This window comes from Embiotoca jacksoni, unplaced genomic scaffold (genome assembly GCF_022577435.1).
Source record: "Embiotoca jacksoni isolate LCO1_2020_lvr unplaced genomic scaffold, fEmbJac1.0.p SCAF_28, whole genome shotgun sequence".
Lineage (NCBI taxonomy): Eukaryota > Metazoa > Chordata > Actinopteri > Embiotocidae > Embiotoca > Embiotoca jacksoni.
In genome coordinates, this window is record NW_027185379.1 from 1,112,501 (window position 1) to 1,125,000 (window position 12,500).

The 12,500-nt window shown below is 43.8% G+C and overlaps 1 protein-coding gene across 5 annotated transcripts in view; it reads left to right on the plus strand.

The window, feature by feature from the left end:
- Positions 1–972: 972 nt before the first annotated feature.
- The window catches only part of slc8a2b (solute carrier family 8 member 2b), a 104,999-nt gene continuing 93,471 nt past the window's right edge, over positions 973–12,500 (plus strand). For all 5 annotated transcript variants that reach the window (XM_069161048.1, XM_069161049.1, XM_069161047.1 and 2 more), the window contains exon 1: positions 973–1,184. The gene's annotated coding sequence lies outside the window, so the exon portion shown is untranslated. The remainder of the gene's footprint in view (positions 1,185–12,500) is intronic.

Consider the following 12,500-nt stretch of genomic DNA (forward strand, 5'->3'; position numbering starts at 1 on the left):
AGAGGGGGAGGACGAGTACATTGTGCATGGTGAAGTGTCTCTAAAACCGATACACTCCAACTGAATGGATTTTGCGCAGCGTGTCTGCGTAGAGACGGACTGATTGACCGACTGGGTTTCCTGACTGCTTGGTCAGCAGGCAGTCTGTGCGGAGCCCGAACCGTCGCACACTGGCTAAGTAATTGGCCCTGCTCGATACTTTTGACAAATGCGCCCTCCTCTGGTGCCCCCACCCACCCCACCCTCTCCCTCCATCCCTCCAGCACTTCACTCTCCTGCACCCCAAACGCACCACCGCGCCCCCTCCTCTGCAGTTATTTGATTAATCGAGGAAATGACAAACTGTAGTATAATAATGTATAATATGATGTCTAATATTAGACAACAGGCAGGAGATTATCGAGGATGTGAGCCACCCAGTTACAATTTTCTATTTGCTCCTTTTTTTTTTTTTTTCCCCTCCTGCTCGTCGGTTTCTTATTTTTTTTAAATGTCATTACATTCGTTTCTTGATCTGCTTTCATTTAACCACTCCTCTCGTGTCATTTATTACTTTCTTCCCCTCCTTTCCCGCCCTTTCTCCTTCATCTCCTCTCTTTTTAATCTCAAATTTTAATCCTTAAATTAATTTCTTGATTTCTTCTCTATATCTTCTCTTTGCTTCCGTGGTTCTCATCGCCCACCTTTAATTTCATCCATCCTTATATTGATTTTCCTTCTGTTCATTTCCTCTTCTCCTTTTCTTTATGAATTGTTTTTTTGTTACTTTTTTTTTTCCCCTCCTAGGCATATGTCCTTCATCTCTTCTCTCTTCTTCCTCGGCACATTTTCGTCTACATCCATCCGCGCCCCCGAGGACAAGCCGAGCTCCTCTGCACCCCGCCCGGCTGTGCGTGTGCGTGTGCGTGTGTGTGTGTGTGTGTGTGTGTGTGTATGTGTGTGTGTGTGAGGGACCGCGGGGGGGGGGGGAGCGCCAGCGTGTGTATGTGTGCAGTTTGCTGAGAGTATCGGGGTGAGAGAGAGAGAGAGAGTCGAGCAGCGGGAACGGATCCGCCGAGCGCAGCAGCGAGGGCAGTCTTCTCCATCCAGTCTTCTCCATCCAGTCTTCTCCATCCAGCCTTTCACACCAACAGCAGATACTATGCGCACTGCTTCGAGTGAAGGCTGGCACTGAGAACAGAAAGGTAGGAAAACATGTCCTTTTCCAGTTCTGCTCTGTTTATGTAGCCTGCAGCGTGTGTGCGCGCTTGTCGTGCGCACTTGCCTCTATCATGTGCGCGTCCAGCTCCATGCGGGCACCGGTGGCTGCTCGTTCTGGCCGTGCGACCATGTGCAGCTGCATTGAAAGTGTTGTTATCGCTTTAAACCAAGCAAATATTCTGGTTATAATAGTCTGGTAATATTCGATGACCAAAAAAATGTGTAATGTCTGTCTCTAAACGTGCCAAGAAAAGAAACCTGCGCTTTGATAGTCAATTGTCATCATCTCCGGAAAGATTTTGAAGGACTATATTGGCAGTATCTATCCAGCCAGGATCCCGTTTCCTCGTCCGTGCCAGAAGCCTCTTTTGTGTCCCGGTGTTCCCGTGAAGTTTTTTAGGTACGTGAGTGAAATGCTGAAGAGGTTGCGGGGATTTGTGTGAGATGCACACAGACTACATTAAGCCCTCCAGCCTTTCGCTATCATCCCAAACAGCCACTCGGTTTAATGAGCGTTTCTGTCTTGTGTTGACCCCGCAGGGAGCCCGCGGAGCCCCGGGAGTGTGTGTGTGTGTGTGTGTGTGTGTGTGTGTGTGTGTGTGTGTGTGTGTGTGTGTTTTGATCGAGGATCACCAACACTCACTGTGACATTTAGTGCTGGAACTGCCTTCATTAATGCGGAGGAAAAGTTAAACATCACATAAATCTAACACTGGATTTTCTGATTCTGGTTTCCATTGAATTTTTTTATTTTTTTATTTTTTTTAAGTCGTGATATAAACCCAAATGTAGCTTTGATGTGTGCATTTTGGTGCTGTTGTTTGATTGGTGAGACAGCGTGAGGTTGTAGTAGTAAATCTCTTTTGGCACTGCACCTCTTGGCTGCAGAAACCGGTGTCAGGTTAGTAAAGAAAACAACGTACGCCTTTGGTTTATCTTTCAAAATAAAGGTGTGCTGCCGAGCAGGAGTTAGAGGAAGGGGCACGAGCTGCGCACGAGGCTGTAAACTGGCTTTAGGCAAATCCATTATATTCCCTCTTTAGGTTTGTACTGTCATTGTAGATGGTTGCTGCTCCTCATTTATCCACATCCCTCTCGAAAACCAAGTCGTACACTCTTTATGCTTTTATTTTTGAAAACGGCGTCACCCATTTTCCGGCTTCCTCCCGTGTTTTTTTGCGTCAACTTTGACGCAGCAGAGTGCTCTGTCTGTCCGAGCAGAGTCTCTGCTTGGGTTGGTGGTGGGCTGCGCCTCCACCTTCGCGTCGCCCGAGCACAATTCATCAAACCGTGATCGCCACCTCCACCCTGCGTTATCCGCCAGACTCCATGTTCTTTTTCAGCGATTTAATTGACCGAGAAAACCTGCACAAAACGCTCGTTTTCGTCTTCATGTGAACTGAAAAGCCCCATAAAGCACCATACTCTGGAAAATATTATTCACAACTGATTTGTTTGATCAGAAGTGCAATATAGGGTGCACGTGTGGCGTTTGAAATCATCCGTATTGTGTGGTTTTGTATGCCTTCATGTCCTCTGCTTATTTCTTTATTTACCCTCTGTGTGATTTCAGCTCTGTATAAGCATGAGGCAGATCTAAATGGGACCACAGAGAGGAATGCACATCAATTGATTATACATGTAAAATAGTCTATGCATTCGGTGTGAAGTCCGACTGTAGTTTTGAAATGAGGGAGTCGGTTACAACAGCCGACTGCAGCCTGCAGGCTTGTGGACGGAGACGTGGGGATCCTCCTCCTGCAGCGGGACTTCCCAGGGCTTTTCCTCCCTCTCTCTCTCTCTCTCTGTCTCTCTCTGTGTGTCTCTGCAGTTTTTCTTGGGCTTCCCTTGTTTTCCCTGCACCATAGGCTTCCTCAGATCCCTTCTCCCTCACTTTATATAACCCCCCCTCCTCCCCCCATCCCACCCATCTTCAAAGGGAAAAGGCTGTGCAGCTGGAGATGCATCAGCAGCTCAAGAAACAACAGAGATCTATGTTGGGGGGGGGGAGTTAATGTCATTAAATACATAAGGGCTACATGTCCCTGAGGGGATGTTTTTCGGATTAGTTGGGAGTCTCTTTCGTGACATCGTGCTCTTCATCTTCTATAGTTCATCCTTGGAGAGCATGTGGCATGATGAGACTGTTTGTCTCGCTGTCATTTTAAGGTTTGATATTTGCTCATACAACCCCTTTGGATAACTCCAATAACATTTCTGGTGTCTTCTGGGTAATATCCAAACACTGCTATATACCGGCTGATGGATTATTCATTAACGCCCCTCCTTCCTCTCTCTCTCTTCCTCCCCTCCATTATCTCCCAGCTCTCTCTCTTTTCCACTCTACCCCCTCCCCCTCCTTCCCCCCACCAGTCGCTCGGCCTCTCCTTCTTCCCTACATCCTCATTTCCTTCTTGTATTACATTTCACAACTACAAGGCATTTAGCAGGTCATCTTATTCCCAGCCACCTGCACACACTGAGACCTATGTTCCTCCTGTCCTCTGCACCCTTTAACCTTTTTTTTTTTAATTTATTTTTTACCCGGGGGGTTTTGTGCTGCTGTTTCATCACCGCCCCACCTCACACTCATACATTTACAAATTACACTTGGGAAAAGCTCTGGCATATAACCGTAACCCAATGCTGTTGGTTGCTGAGCAGCTCTGATGAAGCAGAGCAGCGTTACGCAACACTTTACTTCCCAGCTCGGCTGTTATGGTCCAAATCTAGCAATGCTAGATAAAACCAAATATTTGTCTTTCCACTCTTATGATTTAGCAGAAAAGCCATATCATCAAACCTTTTATGTTGTTTTAGTAACACTTGATGCTATTAAATGAATGAAATGAGGGGGGGAGGGAGAAAAAAGCATGTCTTAAAAGGTTTGGGCTGCAGAATCATCCAGAAGATCATCAAATATGAATAGTTTGTGATTTTAAAAAACAAAAACAAACTGAAAATGTATCTCACATCATTCAGAAATCAAACTCACCGGGAAACAGCAGCAACGGCCATTTGTTATAATGTCTAAAAGTATGCTCATATTACCTCAGAAGAATCTGACGTATCAGCTGTTCCTTCGACAGGGATGTAAAACCATCTATATTTTAGTTTATGGCGACTTCATTTTAGTAAATACACCAGGATCATAGAAGGAAGTCATGTGACACGACTTTCAAAGGACGCTGCTGAGAAACCAAAAGTCAACGCTGTATTTTACTTAATGTATTTAACGTACGTCACATAGGAAACAACTTGCATATGTCACATACGTTGCATCCCCTTGTTTCGTTTCAGTACAGGGATGTGTTGAGCAATTTTGTTGTGGTAATTTAAAAGCCTACAGCCGCAATCGTTAGTTGGTTGATTAATTCGACAATTCACAGTCAGCCAATCGTAATCTTTCAAGCAAAAAGCAATTCCGATTTTTTTAAATGTGAGAATTAACTGCGTTTTGTGGTCTTTTATTTTAGACTAAATGAAACCTGTTTTTAGACCTTTGAAAAAATAACTTTATAAGGTATAAGGATTTTCCTTATTTTCTACCATTTTATTGGCCAATAGATCATTTAGTTCATTTAGAAAATAGTTGCGGCCTTACAATGTGAGATTTCTTTTTCAAAACCGATTAGATCTTTTTTCAGCTTAGTTCTTCAAACCAAGACACTAAAAACGACCTGGTTTGTCTTCAGTTTTTAGTACTTCAGAAATTCTTAACACAAAACACAACAATATATATATATATATATATATATATATATATATATATATATATATATTTTTTTTTTTTTTTTTTTTTTTTTTTTTAAACAACCTTTCAAATAACAAGCAAGCTGCCTCAACCCACAACCTCCCTGGAAGTAAACAGAATCTACAAATTACTTCAAGCAGAACCTCTGGAGGGATTTGTGATTGTACGACACACAAAACCACATTAAGATCACACAAACAAACATGTCTCCTCTATTTCCAAGTAACCTTCCTTCTCTCCTCGATCTTCTTTTTGTCTCAGCACCTCATTCTCCATCTTCCTTCATGACTCCAGGTCCTCCTCCTTCCCTCCCCGCCCCCCCTCCTCTGTCTGATGAGTCTCGTGGGATACATACGGGGCTGTTTCTGTACTGCCAGCCTCTCATTATAGCCTCTTTTCACAGTTTTTAATTACACAAATGATCCAGTTGATTTCTTCTCTGAGTGGAGTGAAGAGGGGGGGGGGGTTGCTAAGGATCATATAAACAGAGACAAGGGGATTGACAGACAGACAGAGAGTTAACATTTAGAGAGAGGACATCTGGAAGCTCCCTCACTTTGGGGAAACTGTTCAATTTAAAAGAAAGTGGGGGTGCTGCAAAGAGATGCATCGCTTCCTCGAGTGTGGAAGAAATTGGATCGGTGTTATGTGAGATGTTGGCGAGCAGCAAACAAGTCCTGTAAATGAGCAAACAGTATGATCCTTTCCAATCCATACACCCCCCAGTTCAGTGTGATCGGTAAGAAATAAATAAAAACTGGGAGATTTACTGAGGACCAACAGGTAAACAGACAAACAGAGCCTCCTTCAGGAGATGACATTTGAGATTGGAAAACAGGTAGAAATCAGACAAACAAAGCTGTGGAGAGAGAAGACATCGGCCTCGGCCGTAGGTTTTGGGTCACTGTCGTGCTGGAAGACTCGTCCACAACCCGTCTTCAGTGTCCCGGCTGAGGGAAGGTGGTTGTCCCCCAAGATGTCCCGGTACGTGGCTCCGTCTGTCCTCCCCTCGATGCGGCGAAGTCGTCCTGTCCCCTCAGCAGAGAAACACCCCCAAAGCGTAATGTTTCCACCTCAATGCTGGACGGTGGGGACGGTGGGGACAGTGGGGACGGTGGGGACGGTGTTCTCTGGGTTATAGTCAGCTTTTCTCTTCCTCCAAACACGGCGAGTCCAGTTGATGCCAAAGAGCTGGATGTTGTTCTCCTCTGACCACATCACCTTCTCCAAGCCTTCTCTGAATCCTTCAGGTGTTCGTTGGTAAACTTCAGACGGACCTGTCCATGTGCATTTTAATCCATGACGGCGTCGTGTGTTACCGATTGGTTTCCATGGTGACTGTGGTCCCAGCTGTACAGGACACACCCGTCGATGTCTCATCCATCTTTTCACGGTTCGGGGATTTTACCAGCTCAAAACTTGAATCTTTTTAGTTCATTTCAAATCATGTGTGGCCAATATTTGTTTTGATTTTTTTTTACTTTTTATAGTAACCTGTCGAATGACCCTGAAGAAACAAAGTGACGCTGTGAAATGGGAAAAGACTTATCACCAGAGTCTGAGGCTCTACTCCCAAATTTAGCTTCGTAAATAGTTTCAAACAGCAGAGCAGCCGGTAAACATTGTGGAGCATCAAACAACTACAGAGGCAGGTACGTCCCTCAGGAGCTGGTTGGGATCAAAACCAGAGGTGAAATGTTGTTCTCGCATTCATCAGTTGGACACAAACGAGAGTCGGTATCGGTGATAATGAAGCCGCGTAACGAGTGGATGTGGAAGTGAGCAGACGTTTAGCGGCCATGTTGACTTGTCAGTGTTGTCGCTGCTTGTTTCTGCTCACATCAAAGCACGTCAGCCCACGAGGGGACGTCATGTCAGTCTCGCTTTGTGCCTCGCAGCGGTGTGATAAGTGCACGCATGGATAACCAGGGGAGGGAGAGGCAGGTCATGTGACAAAGGTCATGTGGTGCTAAAGTCCGCATGGGAAGGTAGGTTGGCTGGATCAACATTTGAGTCTGTGAGGAAGCAACGTGGATTTTCTTTTGAAGAGATTTGATTCTTTGCCTGATTGTAACCGCTGTGTTTTGTTTTCCTAAACATAACCACATCGTTTTAATGCTCAGGCACAGTATGCTGCTGTGGACTGACCAATGTATTAAAGCTTTAGGTGCGATACGAGGTTGTTCTGCTGCACCAGATCTTCAAAAAGAAAAACGTTCTTAGGACTACAGCTCCCAGCGAGTATTTTCCCTCGGCTGCAAGTCAGTATCACTTCTAGAAAAATGTTAAGATGATACTGACGATAATTAACCAGGTTCTTTACACTGCTTCCATGGATGATTAAGACTGGAGCCGGATGTCTTATGTCTACATTAGTGGGTGATCATAGCTCTGGGCATCTCCTGATTGTGGCCGTAACCATGGTTGCAATGTTCGACATGGTTTTTATGGTTACCAAACGGCGAACGTTTACTGTGCGTTGCAACGCTGTTACATTTTTGAGCCTCTGCGGTGACGATTACATCCGATGGAAGAATCGGGTCATTTTAAATCCTGAGGTACGTCACCGTGATGTCGTTCGGAGAAGTGAAGAGTTGGCGAAGTACAACTGCTGTATATCCAAAAACAAGCACATCTGTAACTGTAGCCTTTGCTGTAACCGTATCTCTACACACACACAGTCATAGCAGAGCCAGACGTGCTCAGCATAAGGAGCAATAAATACATTATGTAGTTTTCCAGTATCGCTCTTTTCTCTAAGTCTGTGCGGAGCAAAAAAATAAGCTGTTTTATGCTGTGGACGGAGGGCTAACCAGAAGGCAAAACAAATTATAATAAAATGCATTAGTTAAAATTTACCAGCAGACAAACAAACCAAAAAAAAAAAAATCTGGCTGTCTTATTTCGTAGATGTGTTTTAGTGACGGTGCCTGTTGACAAATAAACTGCGTTTCCTGTCGCTGCTTTACAATAAAAGTCACGCAAGCGTTCACTGGTTGAACAGTTTTAATGTGGTGCAGCAACAGAGCTGGAGACTGCTGGAGACCAGCACCTCTAATCTCAAATACGAGGCCACGCAGATGGTCCGATGTAACATGAAGCGAACTATGAGATAAAGATACAGATTTCACAAACTTCTCACGAACTGCAGCAGATGGACGAGGATGGAGGGCTGTTTTGCTGCATCTGTGTTTCATTGATGATGCGACTATAGTGTGTGTGTGTGTGTGTGTGTGTGTGTGTGTGTGTGTGTGTGTGTGGTAGAGGAGAATAACTGCTGCAGTTGCCACCTGCTGAGAAGCATCTCCTCAGTTCTGCTATAAAACTCACTCAGGAATTACTCTCATCAGATGTGTGTGTGTTTATAGGGTCCGTAAACACACACACACACACACACACACACACACACACACACACACACACATCCCGGGAAGATGTGCGTTTTGTGTGTTTCTTATTGTTCCATTATGGGATGAACTAAGTTGAGCTCCACCGTGAGCCTTATTGTCGGGTGTCTCGGTGACTTTAAATGGTGAAGCTCCGCCTCTTCTTGCATCCAACCATGTGTCTCTTCAAACTTCCTCCTTCTCCTCTACAGTTAACCTCGATCGTCCCTCTCTCTCCTTCTGCTGTATCTGTTTCTCTCTCATTTTATATTTATTTCCATTGAATTTGTATATGTTTCTGCTGTTTTCTGAGCCTTTTTCTCCACTTTATCACTTATACATGTATCCCTCTTTCTTTCCCTTCCTCCTCGTGCTCACATCCATCTCTGCAGCCCGAGTGTCATTAATATGAAGGAGGACTATAGTGTCCTTTGGTTCGCTACGGGTCCTTTTATTCCACCCAGGGATGCAGGTATCGTCCAAGTTTCTTTTCTGGGGACGTCCTGGTAGTTGGGTTGTGTGGATGTACGTGGCTTGGACGTTCCCGGTCTGACTCAAGCCAGATATATTGCAAAAAAGGAACATTTCCAATCAAAAGTTTAATTTCTGTAATGTAAAGAGAGGTTTCTAAGTGACATACCTGTATGAAGAAGGTTGGATGGCCTCTCGAGCCGCTGCAACAGACCGCTGTTAAAGAAACAGGTGAATTTGTTGAGAAGATGCCTCCAACTGCAAACGAGGTCTGTCGTCTCTTTTTGTGATGTGGATTTTCACACCTGAACAATTCATATTTGTAAAACTTTACCAGAACCGAGAAAGGGGTTTATATGCGTGATGTCATCTTAAGGTTGTTTGTCTAGATTTAATTAGTTTATTTGAACTTAATGGGTCTGTTATCGGTCACGCTAACTTTGCACTCTCCACCTTTGTTTCTCCAGATTGGAGAAATGCGTGAGCTCCATGCCGCTTTCCAAAAAATCCACATGCCTCTTCCAGAAATCATTTTAAATGTTTGATTTTCATTGAAAGGAAACAGAAATTATGCCTGGAAGGAGCGTTTTGCTCACGGCATTACAGAGATGTCTGTCTGGAACGACTTTCTGGCAGATGTTTAATATATCCCTGCTGGCATGATTGTGAACATTTGCTCATTAAAACACAACATAAACTGCAGCTGAGACTGGTGGAGATGTCATTAATTTTGCAAGTATATAATGTAAAGCAGGCCCGAATTAAACAGTCATTTAAAATACGATGCAATAATTATATGTAACTTCGACGTCTAAACAAACTTAAACCAAAAAATAAGAAGAATAACTTGAGTCCATATCGACTCTCAGGATTGTTAGTTGCTGCTCTGATTTATGAATCTACTGACTGCAGCAATTCATTCAAATTAAGTGAACTTGATGCAAAAAAACCAACAAATGAGCAGTCCCAGTGTGACTTTCCTCTCACACTTCTTCTGCTTTCTGCCTGAGAGCATTAGCATGTGTGTGTGTGCACATGTGTGTGTGTGTGCAGTATGTTCTGCTGCCGCTCACCGTTGCCTATTAACGGCTCTGTTTTTGCATGAGGACTCCAGAGGGAGTGAGACTGCTGGAAGGAAGTCTTCAACCAACAGCACAATCAGCTGCAGGGCATTTAGACTTCCTCTATCGCTCGTCTCCTTTTCTCCTTTCCCTTCACACTCTGCTCCCGCCGCTGACTCCTCCGCCCGTCCGTGCTATCTGTGATCTGAGGCAGTAATCAGAAGTGTTGGTGCGGCGTGGAGGACGCCGTAGTGCTCTTGCGTGGGAAGGTGCAGGTTGGATCAGCTCTGAGTGATTTCGGGACTCTGCGTCTCTCAGTTGTTTCATGGTATTAATTTAATGACACACCAGAGAAGAAAAGTGCCCAACCAAATAACTCCTAACTTCTCTTGTGCTTCCTCTCACTTAAATAATGGTTTAATAACAATGGATGTTTGGCTTAATGTCTGAATAAACACACGAGGTTAGAAAATGTTAATAATGCAAAATATGAACTTGATTATAGAATTCCAGTCTACGTCCAGGCTATCAACTCTGTCACAGATCAACTAATGGTGGTAACGGATCAAGAAAAGGCAGGAGGGAAAAAAAGAGTAATTGCTAGTAAACGTGGACGGGAACAAAGCAGCTTTTCTTTTAGAAAAACACCTTCTTTTGTCAGAAATGTGTTTTGGTGAGTTTTGTGAAAGTAAGTATAGATGTTGTTTGTTTACAAGAAAACTGCCGTGTAGCTTTATTTTACATCATTAAATCATTCAAAACATGAATCCTCCTATTTATTGCGTACCGATTTCACATCTGTAGCAGGAGGAGAACGCATCTCTTGTCCAAATTGAGACTGCGGCGGTGATGTACTAACGTTCTTTTATGACCTGGATTTTGCACATGGGTGTTTTATTTTGAAAGTTTTCCCAGAGTTTTATTTTGTTTTCTCAACAAACTGCTGCGGCCTCCGAGCTGCTTCCGTCAGAAATAGTGGGACACGAAGCATGGACTGTAATGACAGAAATTCACTGATGGAAAATAGCCTTTAGACTGCGAGGTCATTTTGGAGGCTGCAGGCTGCTTTTAAACGGTCTGTCATCATACTGAGTGCAACAGTTTGTCTGGGCAGTCTAAAAAAAAAAAAGAGACACACTTCTGTATAATGCAATTAAAGCTCACCTCAACCTGCAACCTCCAAAATGTTGAATCAAATAAAACTTCATGAAGGTTGGATTTATTGGAGGACTGTATTAGTTGTAGCTGTTCCTAATAAACTGGGCTGTATGTCACGCTATCATCTCATACCTCCAAGCTTCTGCATAGCTTGATTTGAAATCACACACACACACACACACACACACACACACACACACACACACACACACACACACACACACACACACACACCATCCGCATTCACCAGATTGTTGTGCTCAGATTTTATACATGGGAGACAGGTGTCATACCCCGAGACAGCATCCAACACACACACACACACACACACACACACACACACATACACACACACACACACACACACACACACACATACACACACACACACACACACACACACACACACACACACACACACACACACACACATATGAACATACAGACCCGATACACCCCGCAGGTCCACCCACATACAGCCATTGGTCCGAGTCCAAGAACTGTGCCACCAGCTGTCCCCATATTGGCTGTTGTCCTGATGTAGGAGGTGTGTGTGTGTGTGTGTGTGCGTGTGTGTTGATCTCGTTCTATCACTTTCTCCACCTCTCTCTTTCTCACATCCACATCCTGGTTCCTTTATCTCAGCGTGACTGAATTAATCAACAGGTTAAACATCCCGCGTCATCAGTGTCACACAATACACTCGAAAACCTACAAAAACAAAGGAAAATACAATAACAGCATCAAAAATGTGAACATTATTCGAGGGAATTTAACAATGGCCTCTCCAGGATGTACACCGCCTTCGCTCAGTCAGCTGGGATCGACTCCAGAAAATAAAATCCGCCCTCTCGCTCGCCCTCTCTCTCTCTTTCTTCCTTGATTTCTTGCTCATTTTGTGTGAAAACGTTTTTTGCGTGTCACCATTAATGTAGCAGTCCCTCTGGATCACGTGGAGTTTTTCCTTGTGAGCGATGCGACCTGAAAAAACTTGAAACTGCAGCAGCTAATCTAAAAGATTTGCGTTATAAACCTCTCAGGGACTCTGTAATAATCTGCTTGTGGACATTTATATCTGAAGCTACAAGTAAAAGCCCTTCTGTAACTTTCTGATTTAAGCTTATTGGGTAGATCAAATTATAGATAAATTTGACTTTATAAGTGTCTCTGCAATGTTTAAGCAGAAAACTGAATTCTTTATAGTTTGACCAACAACTGCTAACATTTGAAGAGAAAAAGAAAAGGATTGAAATTTTCTTTAATTGTCCGAAATTCTTTTGTTGTTGTAGAAGTTACGGTCTCTTTTAATATTCAAATAACTCTCTCCTCTTCCTCCAGCTGCTCCGCTCGTTGTGATTAGACTGGAGTAGCTTTTCGGCCACGGTCTCATCAAATCTTCTCCGCACACACGAGAGCCTCGTTTGGTTATTGCTTTTTAAATTCATCCATCTTCCACACTATGACTCATCT